The sequence below is a fragment of the Tenrec ecaudatus genome, chromosome 14 (assembly GCF_050624435.1).
Source record: "Tenrec ecaudatus isolate mTenEca1 chromosome 14, mTenEca1.hap1, whole genome shotgun sequence".
In the NCBI taxonomy this organism is placed as follows: Eukaryota; Metazoa; Chordata; class Mammalia; order Afrosoricida; family Tenrecidae; genus Tenrec; species Tenrec ecaudatus.
The window spans coordinates 5,904,598-5,926,186 of NC_134543.1; the positions used below are offsets into that span (position 1 = coordinate 5,904,598).

At 57.7% G+C, this 21,589-nt stretch overlaps 1 long non-coding RNA gene across 3 annotated transcripts in view; it reads left to right on the plus strand.

The window, feature by feature from the left end:
- Positions 1-1,130: 1,130 nt before the first annotated feature.
- The window catches only part of LOC142425480 (uncharacterized), a 32,638-nt gene continuing 12,179 nt past the window's right edge, over positions 1,131-21,589 (plus strand). Inside the window, exons 1-7 of one of the 3 annotated variants that reach the window (XR_012779671.1) lie at positions 1,131-1,231; positions 4,110-4,180; positions 4,395-5,080; positions 6,706-11,078; positions 11,226-11,358; positions 20,147-20,225; positions 20,542-20,852. This is a non-coding gene — a long non-coding RNA (uncharacterized LOC142425480). Of the gene's footprint in view, positions 1,232-4,109; positions 4,181-4,394; positions 11,079-11,225; positions 11,359-20,146; positions 20,226-20,541; positions 20,853-21,589 lie in introns of those variants that run through there. The other 2 variants (XR_012779669.1, XR_012779670.1) reach the window with 2 other exon arrangements.

A 21,589-nucleotide genomic window follows, 5' to 3' on the forward strand; every position in this document is an offset into this window, starting at 1 on the left:
CCCTCCATCCTTGGCCCTCCCGGCTGCCACCCACCTGTCACCCTAAGATAGATCCGAAGTCCCTTTCAGCAGCATTCTGACCTTTGCAAGAGGACATTTGATTGACGGCCCTGCCCGCTCTGCCACTCAGTGCCAGGCATAGCTTGCTGGCGGTGCCACCTGTTAAGGATTAACTCTTCGGTGCCAAGTCCCGGAGGGAGGGAGCACGAGGCCGGGCAGGAACGCGCGTCCCTGTCTGTCTCCCCGGGGCCGTGGAGGAAGGGGGTGTGCGCGCAGCTTATTCAGAGTGTGTATGCAGTCACCCCAACTTTAAGTGGGTACCCCAAGGATCCCCTCCTAGGATGCAATCCTCCCTCAGAAGTACTTTTCCCGGAAGGGACACGAACGACTCCTAGTCTAGATTCTCATCCCTATGCCGATGAAGGGTGCCAGGTATTCCCATCGGGAAAGGAACTCCCCCCCACCGTAAAGGAAGGGCCAGTGATAGAATTTGGGGTACATGGGTCATGAGCGGCAGAGATGAGCACGCAGAACCAGGTTTCTGGACTTGGAAATGCTGCGTGGGGGTCTCCCGTGTCGAAAACGACCAATCAGGAATGGCTGGGTGGGCTAGAAGCGGGTGACAAGCGCCGGAATCCCTCAGGGGAACCGGTTATCTCGCCAAGGGTCGTTTCACCTCAAAGGCAGGAGTGGAAAGCGGCTGGTTTTCTGCTTAACCCTGGCCACACTTTGCGCGGTAGATGCTCGGACGTGGCCAGGCGTGGCTTGCGTTCGGCAGCCCGCAAGTGTTACCGTGCGCCCGCCTCAGTAAAATCACCCCTGGGTCCCCTTTTGCCCACGCAGGGTGGACACTAACCCTCTGGGCTTGGAGCGGGCTCCGACAGGGAAGAAGCGCCAACGACCAGAGGGTGTTGGTCATGGCGGCGAGCGGCAATGCGGCAGATCTCCCTGCCCTCTTTTGCTGCAGTCTGGGTGCGGCCAGGGCAATTTGTCATCGAATCTGGGGGGCTCATTTTTCCGGCCAATCGCTTTTGGAGAAATGAGCGCATTGCAGCAGAATGCGCTGACGTCAGAGACCACCCCTTCTGCGACTTGATATAAACCCCACCCAGGCAGCCCCTGGCGCAGACGGCGGAGAGCTGAGATGGAGCGCGCCTTGGCCTCGCTCACTGGCCGCGGCTGCAGCAGCTCCTCCGAGCGCCGGGGCGCCCACGCGAAGAACCCCAATCTGGTGAGTGGTTGGCCATCCTCGCTTGCCCGAAAGGATGTGCAAAAGGAAAGCGACACCTCCTCCCGAGCTGGGCTGTGTCCTCCTGGACACGCCAGGAAGACCGCCGCAGGACCGACCTTCTCCTGAAGGCGGCCACCTCGCCTGGTCTCCGAGCGCCAGCCGAGGAATCTTGCGAAGAGAAGGCATAGCCAGCTAGCTGCAGGCACATTTCTTTTTCCCGGGGGGAAAATCAGGGTCCTTGCCCAGGGCGGGAAGACAGGCTCGTTGGCAGGGTCTTAGATGACCAGGAGAGTCCAGGAGCTCAGTCCGAAACCTGGGTTGGAATCAAGGTCCCGTAGGCACTGCGGTCCAAAAGTCCCGTTTTGGGTCTTGAGACCCCTCCAGGTCCACGTTACTAGCTAGTGTAGGAGATGGCGGGCGGATGCATCCTGCCTTTCCCGTTAGTTAGGGCAGGGTGGGGGGAAAATCCCACGAAAAAAGACGTAGTAGGTCCGTGTCCCCGCAATAGTTAGCGGTCAGGCTGTGCGTGAACAGTGGGCGTGAGAGACCGCGATTCCCATCTGCGGGACGCGGGATCCTAGACACGGACGGGCTCAGTGATGAGCAAGTCCAGTCGAAATTTAGGGAATTTCCCAGCCTGTCTCGTCGGGTTCCACTTTAATTGTGGGGAGACATGGCGCCCAGCTGCAAACCTCCCTCAGCCCCAGGAGTCGGGGAGACCAGGGGAAGGTGGGCAATGGGGAGCCCAGAGAGAATATAGAATTAGCGGGTATTTAGGGGCGTAAAGAAGGCTGTGTTCTTATATCCCGGGGAGAAAAATCTAAAGGGAAGATAAATATGCGTTCCTGGGGGTGTTTCGGGGCGTGGGGGGGTTCGTCTGGGAATTGGGGGTCGGGGGCGTTTTTAAAATTGCGAGTGGTCACTGGATGAACCTGACATGTTGCGGGCACTCGAATTTTGGTAAAATAGCCTTTTACCGTTTCCTTTGTCCCTGTCAAGCCCCCCCATGCCACCCCCTCCCCACTCTTGGTCCAGCGGATTTGGGGGGGGGCGTGAGGAGGCTGCTACGTGGCAGGTTTCTGGTAGTTCTCCTGTTGGCCGCTAGAGGGCGGTGGTGGCACTGCGGAATTTTGGGGGGCGGGGTGGGGAGGGACGTGGCCTTTGTTCTCCTGCTGGAGGGGGTCGGCGCAGGATTGCCAGAGGTTTCTAGATTAATTACCCTAAAGGGGAAACTGTGTGAAGACCCCTGGGTTGGCTGGGGGGCAGCCTGCAGGGTCTGCTCTGTGTGCACAGGTTCCGTGATTGGCCCTGGTTTTGTGACTTGGGGTGTCGTGTCCCCAAAGAGTTTTTTCAGTCGGTTTTACTTTCGGGGGTCCTGCTCAGGAAGGTGTGACTCTTTAGGGCAGGATGAAGAGACCATATAAAAGGATATTTAAGCGCCTGGTAGGCAGTCTTGAAATTCTTGTGGGGAGCGAAGTTGGGAGGGGAGATTGGGGAGGGGCTGCGTGGGGAGGGCGAATAAGGGGAGGGGGAGACTCGGAGGAGTTTGGGCCACTTGTATACGATTTTTGTACCAATGCCGCATTTTGTACCACGTGTCCCGAAACGGTAGAAACGAAGGAAATCTGTGTGTGGAAAACTGGATCTTCTTAGGTTTAATTAATTTAAGTTTTAATTAAATATACTGAGGGTCTGAGCCAAGATTGCTCATTTTACATACGGTGAATGGACTCGAACTCTGGGAAGACCCTTATGGCGAACGTCGCCTCGATCTCGTTCTGTCTCCATGGTGTGGTGCGGCTCCCACGTTTGAGGGGCGCCAGGCAGCTATATGGGGGGGGATGGCGGTGGGGGGTGCTGCTTGGTGTCTACAGGTGGATTGCGACCCGCTGTGGAGTTTGGGGGATATGGCAGCCCTTTGCGACGCGTTGGGGTGGACTGTGCCCCCCCCAGATTGAAACCTGTTGGGCGTCCACCCCCCCACCCCCTCCAGCCGCGCGCCTGGAGAGGGTGGGGGGGGGCCGGAGGGGGCTGCGGGCGCGCCGCAGGTGGCAGTGCAAGTGGGTGCTGGGTGGGGGCCGCGCGCCGCCTAGCGGTCTCTGACTGTAAATGGCGCTGGCCAATGGTTCCCGCCTGCTAAGCCGGACTTCGAGTTGCGCATGCGCACAAGGCCTAACACTTGTTACTTGTCAATCAGGTTATCCTTACCCCCGCCCACTTTTCTCATGAGGCCCCTCCCATTTCTCCTCCCCCTCCCTGGTCCTCTTCTCTCCATCCTCACTCCCCTCCTCCCTTCTCTCACTCCTCCTCCCACTCTTGGGTACATCCTTTCCGCCTCTCTGACTGCCCCCTCCCTCTCTCTCTGCCCCGCCTCTCTCTTTAACTTCACACCCCCTTTGACTCCCACCCTCCCTGCCCCGCCCCCTATGCTGGCCTCTCCTGCTTGTCCCTTCTCTCCTGCCACTCCTCCCTGCCCCGCCCTCTCTCCTTGACTACCCTCCTCCCTCACTCTCTGACTGCTCCTTCCTCTCTCTCTGCTCCCTCCCTCTTTACCCCCACCCCTCTGCCTGCCCCCTCACCTTCTCCCTGATCGCCCCCTCTCTCTCCCTTTCGCCCTCTGCCCCCACCACTCTGAATGTCTCTCCCTTCTCTCAGACTGACACCCCACCCCTTTCTCTCCAATGGCTTCACCCTCTCTAATCCCTCTTGCCCCTCCCTCTCGTTCTGTCCCCGCCCCCTCTGGCTCCCTCCTCCCCTTCTCTCTGCCCCTCCCTCTCTCTCCTGCCCCCCCCTCTGTCCATCCCCTCCTCTTTGCTGTCCTTGTAGCCATCAGAGGTCATCAAGATGGTTTCTAATCTAGCCCCTTCCCATGCTCTAGGGTCTTCTCCAGGATGACCTCATTCGCTCACCCTCCGGTTTGCAAGGCCCACGCTTCGGTCTTCACAGCAGGTACTACACCTCCGCTTCGTGGTGTTTTCTATACAACGTGGCAGGGGAAAGCCCCTGACCCTCCACCCTCCTGAGACCACCCCCATACCCACGAGCAATTAAAAGATTATTTAAAATGTTATTGGATGTTGACTGTCATGAATTAAATTACATAGTAATTCTTTTAGACTTGGCTTCTGAAGGCCACCCTCTGACCTGTGTTCAACTGCACTAGGAGCGCAGACCCCAGGAGCCCACCAGCCCTGAGAGCAGTCACCGGAGGACCTCACCCCGCACCCCACCCAGGACCAGGACAGCGACGCAGGAGGACAAGGACCCAGAACCTGTTCTTGGCTAAAGACTTAAACCAATGCCCTAGTGAGGGGGCATCGGTCCTTAACCCCTGACCTCTGCTGTGTCTCAATGCTTGGATGTTTTCGTGTGTCTTTGCTTGCTTTAACATGCCAGCAAACTGGAGTTTCCATGCCCAAGGTGGTATCGGTCTCTGTCACCCGGTTCTGATGATGTCCTGATTGGAAGGATCCCTTTGGGAATTGCTCAGGAGGGGGACCTGGGCCCAGAGCATGGCCAGCCTTTTGCTGGTGACCCAGGCCCACTGTGGGCGTCTGGTAGGAGCATGTATCTTAACGCCGTGCTACTGACCTCTGAGGTTGAGCCCACCTCTTTCCTGTCCATAGGGAGGAGGGTGAGGGGGTGGGACGGAGGATAGGAGCGACCCCCCCGGGGTGGTTGGGAGCTTGAAATGACAAAGCAGCCTCAGGCAGTGTGGCCACACCGCGCCGAGGCCAGCCGCAAACGTGTGTCCCAAAGGGTGGAAGGTCAATCCGTTCTTGCTCGCTCACTTTTCTCGTTCATTCTCCAGCAGCATTGCCGACAGTCCCTGTGCACACCTGGCTCCAGGTAGGAGCCCCCCCGCAGAAATGGCCTGGGCTGGCGTGAGTGGGACCTGGGTCGTGGACTCGGTCCTTTCCAAGGCACTTTGACAGGAGGGCAAGGGAGTCCACAGTGAGGCACACGAACCTTTAACCAGGGGGTGGGCGTGGGGGCACAGGGAGAGGGGTAGGGAACCGGAACACAGCTCCCTTCAGGGTGGGCGTGGTCCACAGGCACCATAAAGAAACTGGAGCCGGAGCAAAGTAAGTACTTGTCGCAAGGCTGGCAAGAGGGGGTCAATTTAGACCCCCCCCTGGGGGCTGTTGTAGCTGCCCCTGGGCCTCGCTGTTGCCCCTTGACATGTGGAGGTCCACCAAGAGGATTTTGATGTCAAATCAAGCCGTTGACAATGGGGCAGTCTGTTTGAAATCCTAGCTCCTTAGGGTGGTCTTGGGCGACAGTGGGCACTACACAGCCCCCAGTGCTGGTAGCGTGTGCTGGCTTCACCTCTTCACACTGATGTAACCTTGAACAAGTTGCTTAAACTTCTTCGGGCTTCAGTTCCTTCAGTGGGCCAAACAAATAAATAAATACAATAGCCACATAACTCCGCCCCCCCCACTCCCAAACAAAACAACCCCCCCCCCCCAACACAACCATACTCCCGTTTATCTCCCCCACAGGACACTTTTGAAGGCCAAATGATATAAGTGCTTTGTAAATGACTGTGGAAATTGCTAGACATTTATCAGCTCGAGGCTGTTGTTCCTTGTCACCCTCATGGCCAGCCCTGTCCTCCCCCACCCCCAGGAATAACCATAAGGTGCCGGAGTGGGGGGGGCAGCCTTGTGCCCCGCAAACAAGCACTCACCACGCAGCAGTCTCCTCCAGCCCCCTTCTGTCATGCTGGGGCAGCAGGTGAGGAGAGGGATCCAAAGATGAAGGGAACAGTGTCTTGAAAGCTAATTGGGGGTCCTCATTGGGGCAGGTCTTTTCATCCATCCCCCTTTTAAGCCACAACCAGTTTTGTCCAGATGAGACAAAACCAACTCGGGGCCAGCTTTAGAGCAATGCTTGTTGGAAACAATGGCTCCTGGGCATCTGAAAGAGGCTGATTGGATTATGTGGCACATTAAGGTGGAAGGATGACTTGGAAGGTGACAAATGAAGTGGGCGGAGATCTGCTTTGAGTTAATCCAGGCTATTAGAAAGGGGACCTTTTGTCTCCCCCAGCCTGGCAGGAGCTTTTAACACTGTTTTTTTTTAATATAAAACATCTTTAATGTGCTGGGCGAGTCACTTATGGTTGCTAAATATCCCAACCCCGGAGAGGGCAGAATGGGCTGGAAAATAGAGGCGTCAAGGCGAGAGTCCCTGCCGTCCACTGTTGGGCACACCGGCACTTCCTCATTTGACCCCCATAATGCCCTGGCCTGGCTTCGCCGGCCTGCTGCCTCCCGGGGACACTCAGGCCATCAGGGAGTCTTCCTATTGGCTTCACCATGCATTTGCACCCCGTGCGCCAGGCCCTTCTGTCCCCGACCCTTGGCGATGCCCTCTGAGGTGCAGTCTCTGCTCCTGGCGCCCACCCGGGTCTCTCTGTCCTGAGGAGTTGCACCTTCTCCCATTACCCTCTCCGTTTCCTTTCACAGCCCAGCTTCTCCAAAGGCCTGTCTGCCACCCCTGCTGTTCTTCACTCCTCACCTCCAATTTCCTCTTCAACCCACTGCTCTTGACCTCTCTCCTCCGACTAACGGCTTCCGCCACCCAGGTAACGTCTGCTCGGTCGCTTAACCTCTCCACATGCGGACACAGAGGGACACACCTGACACATGGCCATTTCCCCTCCTGGGGTTTTCTGAGCTGGCACCCAGCGCCCACTGTTTTCATGGCTACCCTGCCTGGGGCATTGGGGGGGTCTCCAGGCCTTGCTGGTTGGCCCAGGGCACTCGCAGACACAGGCTGGAGGCCCAGGTCCAGAACCTGCTTCTTGCCGACCTTGGGGAGAGAAGCACTTTAGAGTCAGACCGACCTGGGTTCAAGCCCCGGTGAAACTGCCTCTGCACACAGGCCTTATGCATCTGACCACACCACCTTGTCCTCCATTGCAAAGCGGACTTCACGACCTTTAGTGACCTTCATCCGGCAGGCCAGTGGGGGTGGTTAGGCTACGGGTAACACACATGTGGCATGATTTGAAAGGCTTTGAGAAGACCAAGTGCTCCGGACAAAAGGCAATGGGTGTGGTGGGGGTGATGGTGGTGGGGGGGGGCGTCAAGAGAGATTTTCTTAGCTGGCAATCCCCTGAGAACACCATAGCGGAGTGGCTGGGAGAGGGGACAGAGGGGACGGAAATGAGGAAGGGATTGAAGACACAAAAAAGGAGGAAAAGGAGACTTAGAGGATATTACAAACCAATCCCCCAAATGTGTCCTGTCAGCTCAGACTAAAACAAATTAAGCAGGAAGAAGGGTTTATACTGTAGAAAGTAGGAAAGCTCTCAATTGGAAGGTCCGGCCTTGGGCTTAACTCCTTTCCATCACTCTGTTTCTACCCCCACCTCCAGCACCCCACGCCCCCTCCCGCATCCTGGTCAACCAGACTCCCCCGGCCCACCGCCCGCTTGGGCAGTGATTAAGTCCAGAAGGTCTCGGCAAGCATTCAGTGAATGAATGGCCTGCAGACCAGGGCCCTCCCCTGCTCTCCCCACCTCCGGCTGGGGGGTTTGGGTTTTATTCCTCTGTCTGCCTCATTCCCTTAATGAACGTGCGGCTAATCTTGGGCCTTGTCGAAGGAAGAGGCTGCAGATATTAATGAGGTGGCTGTCAGACTCCAATCCTCGTCTCATAAGTAGCCTCCTTTGTGCGCAGGAAAAAGACGCTGATTATCATAATGAGGTGTCCACAGGGCGAGGGCCCTGCATGGCCCGGAGCCACACGGCATGCTTTCTTAGCTTCTCCTTGAAGTCTCTGCCTCATGGCCGGGGGCAGTTCCTTCGAGCCTGGGCCACCCCACTGGCCGATTCTTAGTCTGACCCCACATGTAGGTACACAGGAAGAGGGGTGCCCTCTAGACCTGTCCCCACCTCTGAGCTCCCACCTAGCAACATTTGAAAAGAAATGGAGGCCGCCCAGTGATAGAACAGGGAGAATCACACAGAGGAGTCACCAGCTCCACGGACTGGAAGGGACAGGTCACAGCTTGTCCCGGCAGCCTGTTTGCTGGACAGGGAGGTCTAGTTATCCCCCCAAGGTGACTAGAAGCCCCCTCCCCGCTATGGAGATGAAATGCATGGGGGCGGCAGGCCGGGGCCGTGGTAGCTCAGCCGGCCAGCTCTCACTCCGTATAGGCCAGTGTGCACCGCGCGGGCCATGCTGGTGGCTGGGAGGCAACAGGTGTCAGTGGAGCTTCCAGACTAGGGTAGACAAGGAAGAAAGGCCTGGTCGTCTATTTCCCAACCACAGCCAGTGATCACCGTGGGGACTGCAGCGCTCAGATCCACAGCGGATCATGGGACGGTTGGCTCCACTGGGCATGGGGTCGCCATGGGGTGGCAGTAGCCTTGGCGCTGGCAGTGAGGTTCAGAAAGGGCAAGTGGTTGGTGAGGTGGCCCAGTCAGTTCAGTGTGGGTGCAGAGGAGAGCTCCCCTCGGAACTTGTGGCCTCAATTTTTACCACTTCCCTGTCGCTGCCCCTGGCCAACCAAACTCACTGGAGCCCTGTGCTACTGGTAGAGGGAGGACCGGAGCCCTGAAAGGGGCTGGCATTTGTCTGGAGATCTGGATGTTTCTCACCCCAAGGCAGAATCAATCAAGATTAGATCACTCCACTTAAGCTCTCTCCAGCCAGACCTTCTGTCCCAGAGGAATGGAATGAAGGGAGACAGGCAGAGGTTGGAAGAAGAAGTTATGACAGCGTGGGTCGGGGTGGGATGCCCTTATCAAGTTTGCACTACCCACTAGCTGAGCACCCTCCCTGCCCCACCCACAGCCACCAGCCCCCTAGCCTCGCAGGGAAGCAAGCCCCAGTCTCAACCATCCACAGTTTGGTCACTTGAGAGGACTTAATTCATGTTGATTGGATGAGACAGCAGGCTTTCCAAAGCCTAGCACTGGAGTTGCTGGAGAAGATGAGGTTTCCAAACTTAATTTTTGGGCAAACATGACAACGGCGACCCCTCCCCACCTCCCCATCAAACCATCAGTAATTAAAAGCCAGGTCCACCACCCCTGAGGACATTAGAGACGGGGAGTGGAGCAAGGACCTCAGGTGTTCACAGGGTTTCTGGACCGTGGGGTTCCCCGACACATACACAATGGTGGGCTGCCTGGTTCCCCAGGCTCCAAGAATCCCTAATGTGTTGCCTCTGGCCAGCGGAGGTGAAAACTCACCAAGATGTCTCACTGTCTGCCAGCCAGGTGTGTTTTTCCCAAGGCCAGTAGGAGAGGTGGGGCCTCATGCGTCAGGCGGTCATAGGTCCCAGTTGAGGGGCACGTGGGACCCTGCTCCTAGAAGAGCTGTGGAGGTCTTCCCGGGACTCAGGAGACAGTGGGGATGGGTTGAAACCCAACAGAAACAGGTTCCAGGGAGGTCAGGAGAGGTCTGGCCATCATTCTTCACTGCGCCTGCCCTGTCTCCCTCCGATCCCTATTGCTCTTTCTGTCTCTGTCCCCCACCCTCTCCCTCCCTCTGTCCCTGTGCTTTTCTACCTCTCCCCAGCCACTCTCTCTGTTTCTCTATCCCCTCTCCTCTCGGACCTGGCTGGGAATCTCCTGGGGTGCTCTAGGCCGTCCCTGCTCCCTTTCTGGGTGTCCCAGCTTTAGACCTGGCACAAAAGGGGCTCGTGAGAGTATGTGGGACGGCTGTCTGGACGAGCGAGTCAATGAGGGGACCCGGCTGAGAAGTGGGGAGCTGAGTGCCAGCAGTGGGGGGAGGTGGGCTCCTGGAGGTCCTGGCACAGCAGGCAGCACTCCACCGGCCGCGCCCCCCGTTCACTCGCTGGTCCATCCTGTCGGCCAACAGTGGATCCTCATCGAGCATGCCCAGTCGTCGGACGCTGGCTGGGCACCCTCACGGTAGCACACCCCTGATGGCCTCTGAGTCCCCCTGAAGAGCAGGGGGGGTCGCTCCTGTTGGGATCCAGATAGCAGGTGCATGGGGCCTGAAGGGCCACCTGGTCTCCTGTCTCTGGCCATTTGGCCATTGACCTTCCGTTCTAACCCAGAGGGCTCACCTGCCCCCTCCCGGGGCTGCTTTTGCCTGTTTGGCTGCCTCTCCCTCCCCCTGCCCCATATTTGATGGCTGTGCTGGACCGTCCCCTGGCTTAGAGACTGGGAAAGACGTGGGAGCATAGACCGGGGCACCCCTGATAGTTGGGGCACAGGTCTCCCTCTTGAGGTGGGTCCACATTCTGGACCTCTCCCCCTCCATCTCCCCGACTCCCTCCTCACAGGGCCTGAATCCAGTGCCCTTCGTCCCCCAGTCCTGGGACCACTACATAATACCAGGGCTAGGACTCTCCAGGGAGTGGCTCGGCTCCCCTCTCCCTGCTGCCTGCTGCTCTGCCCTGCCTGGCGGCCAGGTGAATCCCCGCCAGGTGCTCTGCTTGTAACTAGTATCCCCTGCAGTGCCCTGGCTGCTGGATGCTCTCCCTCCTCCCTCTTGTGTGCTGGGTCCCCTGAGCTCACAGCCCTGTGCCCAACAGCCTCCACCCATGGGTGCCTCACGCTACCTGCTGCCGTGCATACTTCCCACCTGCCAGCAAGTCCCAGCACGCCCCCTCGCCCCAGCCCCAGAACCCACTCCAGTCTGCAGAGGGGGTGGGGGGTGGGAGGGGCTCGTCCCATCTTCCCTCAGCTTCTCAGTGCCCAGGGCACAAGTCCCTGCTGGCATCTCCATCTCCTCGCCCTGTCCATCTGCAACCAGAGACCCTTGGGACGGCGCCTGGCCAGTGACCCCATGCTGGTTTGCCCCAAGGGGGCCGCGTGCTCTTTTCCTGTCTTTGCTCACCTCGTAACCTATGGCAGGTGAGACCGGTCTGCCGTGTGTGTGTGTGTGTGTGTGTGTGTGTGTGTGTGTGTGTGTGTGTGTGAAAGAGAGAGAGATCGAGACACACATACACACACCCTGGGTGTTTGCCTGCCAGCACTTCTAACTCTTTGACCCTCCCCAAGGCTGGCCTTGTTCTGGGCACACAGGCTGTGACCCGGCAGGCCGGCTGAAGAGCCACATGGAAGAGACCCAGGAGCCCCCTCGGCCGCTGCGCTGCCCCGTCGCACCCCACGCACGGACCTCTTCCTGCTCCGGGTGAGTGTCTTTGCGTCACCATCATTTTGCTAGGATCGCCCCCCCCCCCACCTCTCTCCAGGTCAGGAAGGCAGACACTGAGTCTGGGGGAGGGGGCTTCTAGCCAGGGATTTGGGGTTCCTTCTTCAGCAACACTAGCAGGGGGTGGGCCTGAAGCTGCCTGGAGTGGAGATCCTGACCACCTGGTGTGTGCTGAGGGCAGGTAAGTGAGGAGCACCCTCTCCGACTCCCGGTGACTAGGTGGCCACATATCACTGTGCCGTACAGGCCGCTCGAGGACTGATGTTTAGAAATTGACAAGCATACCTTTCTTCCAAGGTGCCGCTGGGTAGATTCGAACCTCTACCCTTTAGGCTAGAGGCTTGCACACAGTAGGTCTTCAGTAGGGCTGAAACGAACCAAGCTGGGAACGAGCCCCCTGGAATTATAGCAGCGCCCCTCCTGGGGAGAATCCCGGTACCTCCCCAGTGGCCTTTGACTGTGACCTTTCAGCACATAGCAGTCTGGGAGGGGACGCCTGGTGGCCCTTATTTCCTCAGCCCTAGTCTTGGATGGAGATGGGGGTTTGGGAGTTTATTGAGAGAAGTGGGGGTCTGGGAGGGGCAGCCACAGGAGCCTGTCTGGGACCTGGTGTTTGTTTATTTGGGGTTCACTGAGTCAGGATGCAAATGCAGGGTAGTTGTGGGCTTTGGGGTGATGTTGGAGGTGTCCCCAATCCAGGCTGTACTTGAGGACTAGTGGGTCAAATTAGGATGTCCTGGGGTGCCCATGTGGTGCCATGGCCCTCTAGGCCCACCTGGACCTGGACCGTGGCAAAATGGGGTGAGGAAGTCCGGTGGGGAAACCCCCTTTCTGGGCTCCCAGGAGCCTGGCTTGAGTTGGGTGGCAGTGGGGGATTTTTAGAACTTCCTCCCAGGGAAGCTGAGTGAAGCAGTAGGTGCAGGACACATAGGGGGGTGGCCAGGTGGGAGATAAGGGCCTCTAAGAAGAAGGTGGAGCTAATTCAATTCTGCAGACAGCTGCGGGGCCTCTGGTGGGTCCAACCCCCACCTTGATGCTCCTTGGGGCTTCTGCGGGTGAGCAAGGCCTCAATGCGCCGACCCTCAGTGTATCCACCCAGGTTATGGGGGCACCCATCATCCTAGGGTGCTGCTCCTCCATCAGCTCCCCATGGCCTCCTCTTCTCCCCTGAAAAGGGTGGTAGAGGATTTTTTCTACCAGATCGGTTCCTGCAACCCAGATCTCCCCCACTCTCTGGAGAACAGCAGTCCGGCGGGCAGGCGGTGGGGAGTGTGTACCCAGGGCCAGCTCCGGAAAGGGTGGGGAGGGATGCTGTGCTGGGAAGATATGGTCCTGTGACATTTACCCAAAGCTGGCATTTGCTGAGCCACCTGCAAACACAGACCTCGAGAGGGGGCAGGCGGGAGCGCTGCACACTCAGGGGGGCTGGATTCTGGGTGGGCGGCTCTGCGCATCTGAAAAAAGCATCTCTAAGCTGAAGATTTCTAGATCCTTCTCTGGGGAGATCTTGGGGCACGAGGGAAGGTTCAACTGGGGTGGGCACAATGAAGAGGAAGGTGAGACCAAAGGGGCAGTGCCAGCCAAGTAAACACCTCTGCCCACCCTCCTGGGGAGCCCGTGGCCTCCCGGTCCGGCCTGTGAATGTCAGAGCACACCTGCGCTCCATGGGGGTGTTCACGGCCTGGTTTGTAGGAGGACGTTTTACAGGCATTTCTTCTGAGGCACCCCTGGGTGGTCTTGAGCCACCAGCCTCTTTGGTGAATAGCCCAGCGCTTTAAGTCTTTGTACAACTCAACCATCGCCCCCACCTCCAACCCCCTTTGGAGGGAGGCTCTCCCCCATAGCCCACAGCAGGAAGCATTGAAAGGCTCTGGACAGAGTTCTGATTTAGGGACCCTCATGGATGGGAAGTCTGGGCAAACACTCACTTGTGGCTTTTAGGCAGGGATGCCCATAAAACTACATCAAATGCTCCGTGAGAGAAGCCGAAACCACATGGTCCATCCGCTTTGTAGACCCTTCATCTCAGAAAGGGGAGAGAGGCCGCCGGGAAGCGTTGGTGGGCACGGGCACTGCATTCTGAGCATGTCCACGAGCATGCATGTGCCCACTCAGCAGCAGACTGTGCTTACAAGTATGGTCAGGGCCACTGGGCACAGCCCTGTGGCCGGGCAGCCATTGTCAACATCTTCCCGGGATCCTCCTCTCGCATTAACATGCACCGAGGGCCTCCGAGTTCCCGGTCTCATTTCCCCAGTGACCGCCAGCCTGGGGATCGTGGGGTACGCATTGAGCTATAAACCGCAAGGCCAGTGCCTTGAGCCCACCCGCTGCTCTGAGAGAGGAAGAGGAGGGTATCTTAGATCATAAAAGCTTTAAAGGTTCAAAGTCTTGGAGATCCCCCAGGGCCAGTTCTGTTTTGTCCCGCAAGGAGAGAAATGGGTCGGAGTCGAGTGTGACTCTCCACCACTTGGATCCACTGTGGATGGTTGTAGATAGATCCCCGGTCGTTCTTGGGAACCCTGGTGGTGGTGGTGGTGGTAGTGTGGATATATACTGGGCTGCCATCTGCAAGGTCAGCAGTTCAAACCCCCAGCCGCTGTAGAAGGAAGACAGGACGTTCTGCTCCTGTAAATAGTCCAAGGGTAGTTCTACCCTGTCCCTACAGAGTCCATGGCATCGGCATTGACTCGATGGCAGGGAATGAGTGAGTGGGCATTCCTTCAAAGACATCCCATGCTGCAGGCGGACCCTTTTGACTAGTTGAACTATTGTTGGCTATATGACGAAGACTTCTGGGGGTTATTTTTGGTTAGAGATCTCAGGCCATAGTTTTAGGGGTTCAGCCACCCCCTGCAGCTCCAGAAACTCTGGATTCAATGAGAATCCATGATTTGCTTCTGCATTCGCTACCCCCACCCCTTTTTGACTAGGATTCTGCTTGAGAATCCATTCAGTACCATTTCTGAGTAGTGAGTGGTGGGGTGAGAAGGACCCTGACCTCTACCCCCACCCCCTTCCCCCCAGGTAGCAAGGCCAAGAGGATCCCAGGACTCTGGTGGGAGGGGGCTTCCCTGTCTATCTGTCAGGGTGCATTAGCACCCCTGTTCCCTGGGGGAACCCCTGGGGTTGTCAGCTCTTAGGTAGACAAAGATATTAGGGAAATGGTGTTGTTGCAAAGCTGAGGGCTCCTCCTCTCCCACCGCCGTCCTGCTGGGTGGAGGTTTGGGGGACATGTATGGCTCCACCCCTGTGTGCTAAGGAAGGACAAGGTGTCCTCTCACCTGCACCCTGTCTGAGGGGGCTGCTGATGGCACCCAGGGCTCCCCGATGTCACACTTCCTGAGTCTGCTTCAAGCCCTGAGTCCATTTCCCCAAAGAAATGTCTAAGCCTGGCGTGAATTCAGTACAGTGGGCACATGTGTTTCCTGTTGACTCATTTACAAGAAGTTGCTGAAATGTGTTTTTTATGAACAGGGTGGCTTCCAGAAAGAAAACAGACAGACAGACAGACAGACAAATATCAAACAAACACAATCCTACCTTTAAAAAGCCTGCTGATGAATTTTTCCTTGAGAGGGTAGTAGGGGGCTTGGCCCAGGAGGGACAGGCACATGAAGATCCACAAGAGTGTTCTCAGCCAAGTCCGAGGAGGGATTCCGCCCGGGCTGTGCGGAAGTCCCAGCAGTAGCTCCTGGTTCTGCCCTTCTGAGTCCTGTCCTCTTTCACGGTAGTGACAAGGATGATGTAGCTTCATCTCCCATCCCTGTGCTGAGCAAATAGTTCTTGAAGACAGTAGCTCCCTCACTGAGGATGTTCTGAACCCCTGGGGTCCCAGGGTGAGTGGGCGAGATGAGGTCGTCATTGTGACTCCTGCCCCGGACAGGTCAGGGGCTCAGCCCAGGTGAGGCTGGCTGAAGGCCACTTGACACCATCCTTTGGGGGAGATGTGAGGGATGGGGCACCTCTGCTTGGCGTGGACTGTTTGGAGACAGGAGTGAAGCTGGGAGAGTCCTGCTCACTCCACGTCCCATAGTGTGCTCCCCCTACCCCTCCTTTGTGGGAGAGCCAGAGCCCTTCCCATGTCTACCCCTCTGGTCACTGCAGCAGGACAGGACATGCCCCCACGCCCAGTGTGCTGCACCCACATGGGTGAGCTGCTTGTTGGTGCCCAGACACCAACCTCGGAGGGCCCCAGCATCCTGCGACTCGTGGTGCTTTCTAAGGTTTTCAGCAGTGAGGGCCCAAGGTCAGCTTCCAGAGGGCATTCTCCTTTTGCACCCCTGTGATGATGCCTGTGTTGGCCTCCTCAGGCCCCATGGGGTGCAAGGAGAAGGTCCCCAGACACATCTGCCCCGATTTTCTTTGTGCCCTTGGCCATCCATGAGGACCAGACCTGGGCACGGGCAGGTGCTGGGTCCCTGAGGCTGTTTAGGGCCCCAGGCAAAGGGAGGTTGGATGAGAGAGCAGTTAATTAGGGAGCAAGCATGGTGGCGGGATAGGCAAGGCTCTCCTAATTGCCCTCCAATTCCTTTGGGCTTAAGGGAAAAAAAACAAAACAACAAAACTCCAGATGGAGTGTGCTTAACTCACGATGGAGAGTGGGGAGAAAGGAAGCCGGCCCCCACCTCTTGCTTAGCTGTTCTTTGCCCAGTGAATAGGGTCTTTGGCAGGGGCTTAAGGAGGAGACTCTGAGCCCGGGAGGACCCAGTCCTGTTTGAGATGGAAACAAAGGCAGAGACAGAAAGGAATGTGGGGGAGCCCCCCCACGGTGCAGAGCCACCTGGGGATAATTGGGAGAGCCCTGTTTCCCAGGTTCCATGAATGCGCTTTCTCAATGGAAGGTGGCCTTTCTTTGCATGAAAGGAAGGGACACTCAATTGCCTTCTCCTGGAATGGAGTGCATGTGTGTGTTCCCTCGGGTGGTGGTGGGGGGGTCGACAGGGCTCCCCCCTGGTCCTTGTGCATTGGGAGCATGGTGGGGGGGTCAGACATAATGACCCGCTTCTCTGCCCCGCTCCCTCCGGAGAGCAAGACCCCGAGGATGGCCACTGTCCCACAGGAGCCTCCAGGGGTTACAGCACTAAGCTAACGCTCATCAAGGGGAGCCCGGTGCCTGAGAGACAGCACAGTAGACAGAACGGGACATAGAACGGAAAGTCTGGGTGGCCAGAGGCTGAGCACCCTCTGGGCGGTCCTGTGGTTTGGGTGTGGGAGGTAATCTCCCTCCACCCGCTCCCCAGCTTAGGAAAGTTGGGGCTGGGGGCATCAGAAGTCCTCATGCTGCGATTTGGCCTTGGTGGAGGTCAGGAAGATCAGCTGGGTCCCCAGAGTCATAGGGTGAACGAGTGAGTCCTCACAAGTGGTCCCTTTGGGCTAGAGGGGAAGTAGTCTGTACCCCTAGGGCCCCAAATCTCCCTGAGGGCTCCCATTACTCCAGAAGAGCAGGGGACAAAGCTCCTGTCTCCAGAAAAAGAGCTGCAGTGCCCACTCTGGTCCAGAGTCTTGCTTTGTCCTTGTTGGGTTCCGGGCCTCAGTTTCCCCACACGTGAGTGCAGCAGCAGCCAGTCAGTGATGGATGGCAGTGCTGCCAAAGTGAGTCCTCTCACTTAGAGGGGGAGACGGTGGTCCCCAGGGACCACTTGCTCAGAGTCAGAGGAGCTTTCTGTGGGTCCTCCGGACAGAGGGCCAGACAGTAGCCCTGGGTGGGGCTTACGCAGCCTTAACTTAAGCCCCTCTGCAGCCTCAACCGTGGGTGTAATGACCTGGGCCTCAGCACCTCAGTTTCCCCACCCAACCAGGAGCACAGACACCTGGTTGGAGCCTTGCCTGTCTGCTCTGTCTGCCACTTTGGTGGCCATTGGTGGCTGGAGAGCAGCTTGTTGATGTCTTCAGGCTGCTGACCTCTGGCCACCACTGGTAGCTCAGTCCCAGAGACCAGGGCATCAGTGGTCCCGGTGGAGAGGACCAGCGTCTCTCTCAGGGACCCGTGACCGTTTCGCAGGGTTCCATCTGCCGCCCTCCCTCGATGAGATCGCTGGTCACCGTGGCTGCAACCCTGGGCCCAGGCCCAGGCACACGCGGGATGGTGGCCGTGTTTCGTTCTATTGGGCAGAGCCTAGTGCAGGTGAGGGCTGCGGACTTGAAGCAGGTTGCCGGGCTGTGGCGCCGGGACTGTGCTTGGAGCGGGCCACTGCTGGCCGGGGCCCCGGGGCCCCTTTGTGGCTACAGAGCGGGCTGGAGGGCATGGCCGTGCTCCACAGCCCTTCCAGAAGCTCCCCTTCTCCCCGGGACACCCTGGTGACCACCGAGGCCTCAGGTTCTCTGCCAGAGCCATGGAGGGGGTAACTTGTGGGAAAGTGTCCAGCTTGCAGGTCCTGTGTGCCCCCCCATCCCCCCTCCCCGCTACAAACTCCAGTGCTGAAGTGACCGGTAGCTCCCAGAGCCCTCTGCGAGGCCCATACCCGGTGGGCTGCTGCTTTTGTTTTGTGACCTTGGTTGCTACAGTACCTGCGAAATTGCCAGCTTCAATTAGACCAGCCGCTGCCTTTCCCAGCGCTGCTGCTTCCACTCACTCCATCCATTAACGGTAAACATACCAAATAGGCCCTAATTCCCTCTAATTGCCCACTCCTGAAGCAAAGAGGTGAAATTCCAGGAAGAGGCATATGTAAACATCCCCCAGAACCCACTCAGTGAAATTAGAGGGCTGGGCAGGCCCCCGCAAGAGGGAGGGGGCCAGGGGGAGAAGAACGGATTTCAAAAGATGTTCCAATTACCGCTCCCATTTTCATAAATGGCCCCTAATGGCCAGGCCCCGGCCTTCACAAAGGTACGGGAATTAGCTTTGCAAAGAGTTTGCATTTGGAGGGGGAGATTGTGGGAGGGTGGTCTCCGCTCAACAGGTAGGAAACATAAGCTCCCGGGCCAGCCTCATTACGGCTAAGTATCAACTATAGATTCTATTTCCAGAAATGTGACATTGCCATCAAAATCGTGTCCCTGCCTCTTCCTCAGTTCTAACCACCCCTAAGTTATTTGTACCTGGGGCAGGCCCCGAGTCACATCCTGTTTAGCTTCAGAAAAGACCATTTGTGTCCTAGTGAGGCCCACGGCATGGGGCGCTCCTGTCTCAGGAACTCAGGCGGCGGTTGGGGTAGTACGCACTTGCGCAGTTTCTGTGAGGGCTGGCATCACAGATGCCACAGGGCTGCTCTGCCAGCAGGCCAGAGCTGGGCAGGGCCCAACCTGGGGTCTGTGAGCAGGGTTCACGAAGGGCCATCAGGAGCTCAGTAGGCTCCTGGGGGCCCGGCAGCAGAAACAAGGAACAAACAAAGCAAAGTGGAGCAACATTTGTGCCACCAGGCCCTGGGTGGTGCCTCTGGTCCTGCTGTGTGTCCAGTCTGCAGTCCTCTGTGGTCACCAGTACAGAATGGGGTCTTGGTGCCTTTGGGGACTGAGGCTAGCTCCTTAGACCACTAGTTCTTAGGAAGGCAGGGTTAGGAGTTTAGGGGGCTCAGGATCAGAGAAGGAAGCAGACCCTTCCAGGGGGGGGGGCACTGGCGATGCTCAGCAGCTTGAATGAGGGCAGGCGGGGGGCTGGAGAGACCTTGGGGTCTGTGGAGTCCTGTGGGTGCCTGGATGGCAGCCTTTGGTCGGAGCAGCCAGTCCCAGGTGCTTCTAGGGAGCTGGGATTTTGTGTCTTAAGCAGACCCTAGCCCCCACCACATTGTCTCCCCCACCCTTTCAACCCAAGGAGGAGGCTGGAAAAGCGTCCCAGTCCCCTCACTGTCCTGCTCCAAGTGCTGGTCCCTCTGTGCATCTCCCACCTCAGCCACTGCAGACCACCTCCTGGCCACTAGAATCCATTTCTTCTGTCTCGCACACTGGGGGAGCCTCGGTGGCATAGTGGTTCTGCGCGGGGCTGCCATCCTCGAGGTTGTCAGTTTGAAACCGCCAAGCAGCTCAGTGGGAGGAAGAGAGGCTCTCTACCACAAGCAGTTACTGTCTCAGACACTCACAGGGGCCAGTCCTTACCCTGCCCTCTGGGGTCACTAGGAGTCGGCATGCACTCGATGGCAGTGGGTTTTATTCATCAGCGCACTTTATAAACATTTTCATGGATGCGTGTGCCAGGAGGTGCTGGGTGTGCCTGGTCATGCTTCTTGTGGTGCCCACCAAAAGAGAGTTGGGGGTAGGATGTCTGCCCCTGCACCCAGAGGCCATCCTGCATGGGTGCCAAGGGGGCTGGGTTACTGGCAAACTGCCCGTCGATACCTTACCTCCCTGAGAAGTGGCTCACAGCCCTGGCGATCCACCTGCCACCCTCTTGTCCAGTCTTTCCTGGTCCAGCTTCCCACCCTGTGGTCCCTGCTGGCCCTCCGTGTGCTCGAGGTGGCCCTTAGTCCCCTGTGGTCTCTAGCCCGGTTCTTTCTCACACAGTCATACAGTGTTCTACATGCTTGGGTTCTACCACACACTAGGGTACATGCCCAGGGGCTGCTGGGTAGGAGTTTTGGGTCATGGCTCTGCTTTCCGCTCTTGGCCTGGGCACGGGGGCCTGGGTGGGTGGGCACCCTGTGAACGACCCTGTGAACGAGGGCAGAGAAACGAAATGTGTGGCTTCACTGAATCCCCATTTGTTGGGAATGAGGGAGTCCCAGCTTCAGGCCACCCCATTGTCCCCCCTCTCCAGCCCCCCCCCAGCCCCCCCATCCTTGGCCTTGCCAAGGTGCGATGTCAGTGACTCAGATCTTTCTTCTTCCAGCCGAAGTCCCCTTCTTGGACTCCTCCATGGGATGGGACGTCAGGACCTTTGACCCCCAACACCCTCAGCTTGAAGAACCGTAAGTTGCTTACGGTTGGGGTTCATGTCTGTGACTGTTCTCTAAGGGTGAGGGGCTGCCCTGCAGAGCACACGGTGTGTGGAGGGGTTATGGGAAGGGGAGAGCAAGGGCTATAGGTCTGCTCTTGGGGAAGCTGGGTCTGTACAGCCACGCCGAGTTGCCATGTGTGCTCACACTGGGCCCCTGGGCCCTCTCTGTGGCGGAGAATTCCATAGGCCTCTTCAAGTACCCTCCCCAACGAGCGCTCCTTCCTTTCTTATGGCTCCAAATGAATGCCCCTTTCATTGCTGAGTCTCCCTTGGCTCTTGTGACGCAGGGCAGGCTGGGATGGAGGCGCCCTTGCGAGCCTGGGGGAGGTCTTCAAGGGCCCAGGAGAGAAGGAACCGGCCTCTCAGACAGGCTCCTGAGCGCCAGTGACCTCCGCTCACCCGCCCCTTGAAATGTCTGGAAAACATAATGGGCAGACTTTTATTTGTCTTCAAAGTTTCTGGAGAAACCTCTTCAAGTTCTTTATTGTGTGGGACTGGGACGCTCCGCAGATGGTTATGGGGAGCTCCCTTTGTGTTGGTCTTGAAAGGCCACAATATTGTTACATTGTTGCAGACAAAGCCATGTATTTAAACAGAACTCTCGGTCTTTCATTTCCCACCCGGGTCGGGATCCTGCACAATGTGTGTGTATCTATGTATCTGAGGGTCTTGAAACAGGTTTCTCATGGGGATGGCCATTCACAGGGGGCCCGGGCGGGGGTAGGGCGGGGTGGGCAGAGTGGAAAGGTGGAAGCGGGGGGCCTAGGGAATCTGGACTCTGGTCTCAGATGGGACCCTGGTTCGCTCAGGACTTGGGCCCCAGGATGATGTGGCCACTCTCCTGTTGACTTGCCTCCGCTCTGCATCTGCCATTTGTACGTGTTTCTGGACTGTGGACTGTGCATATATTGGATCTCAGCTATTGTGAATGTCCTGTTTTCCTGTCGGGGAGCCAGTGTCCTGGTGTCCGGCACGCTGTCCATGTCCGTGGACAGACGGGTGGGTGAATGAATGAATGCACGAGAGCAGGAGAGATGAGGACTCAGGTAAACAGCCAGGGACGTAGGCAAGGCGGCCAGAGGGGACAGTGCAGGACAGAAGATGAGGAGGTCCAGTGAATGGGAGACGGGCATGGGCGCAGTTTAATCTCCTCAGAGGTCACTAGAAAGTAAGTCCACAAGCTCCTAAGTTGACCAGAGTGAGAGAGGGCCACGCACGGACCAGGAGGCAGCCGGGATGGGCCACGGTGGGTGGGTGCCATTGGGGTTTGCCAGTAAGAGAACGAAGAGCGAAATAAATGAACAAGAGGGACCCACGGAAGTGGAAAAGATGGTG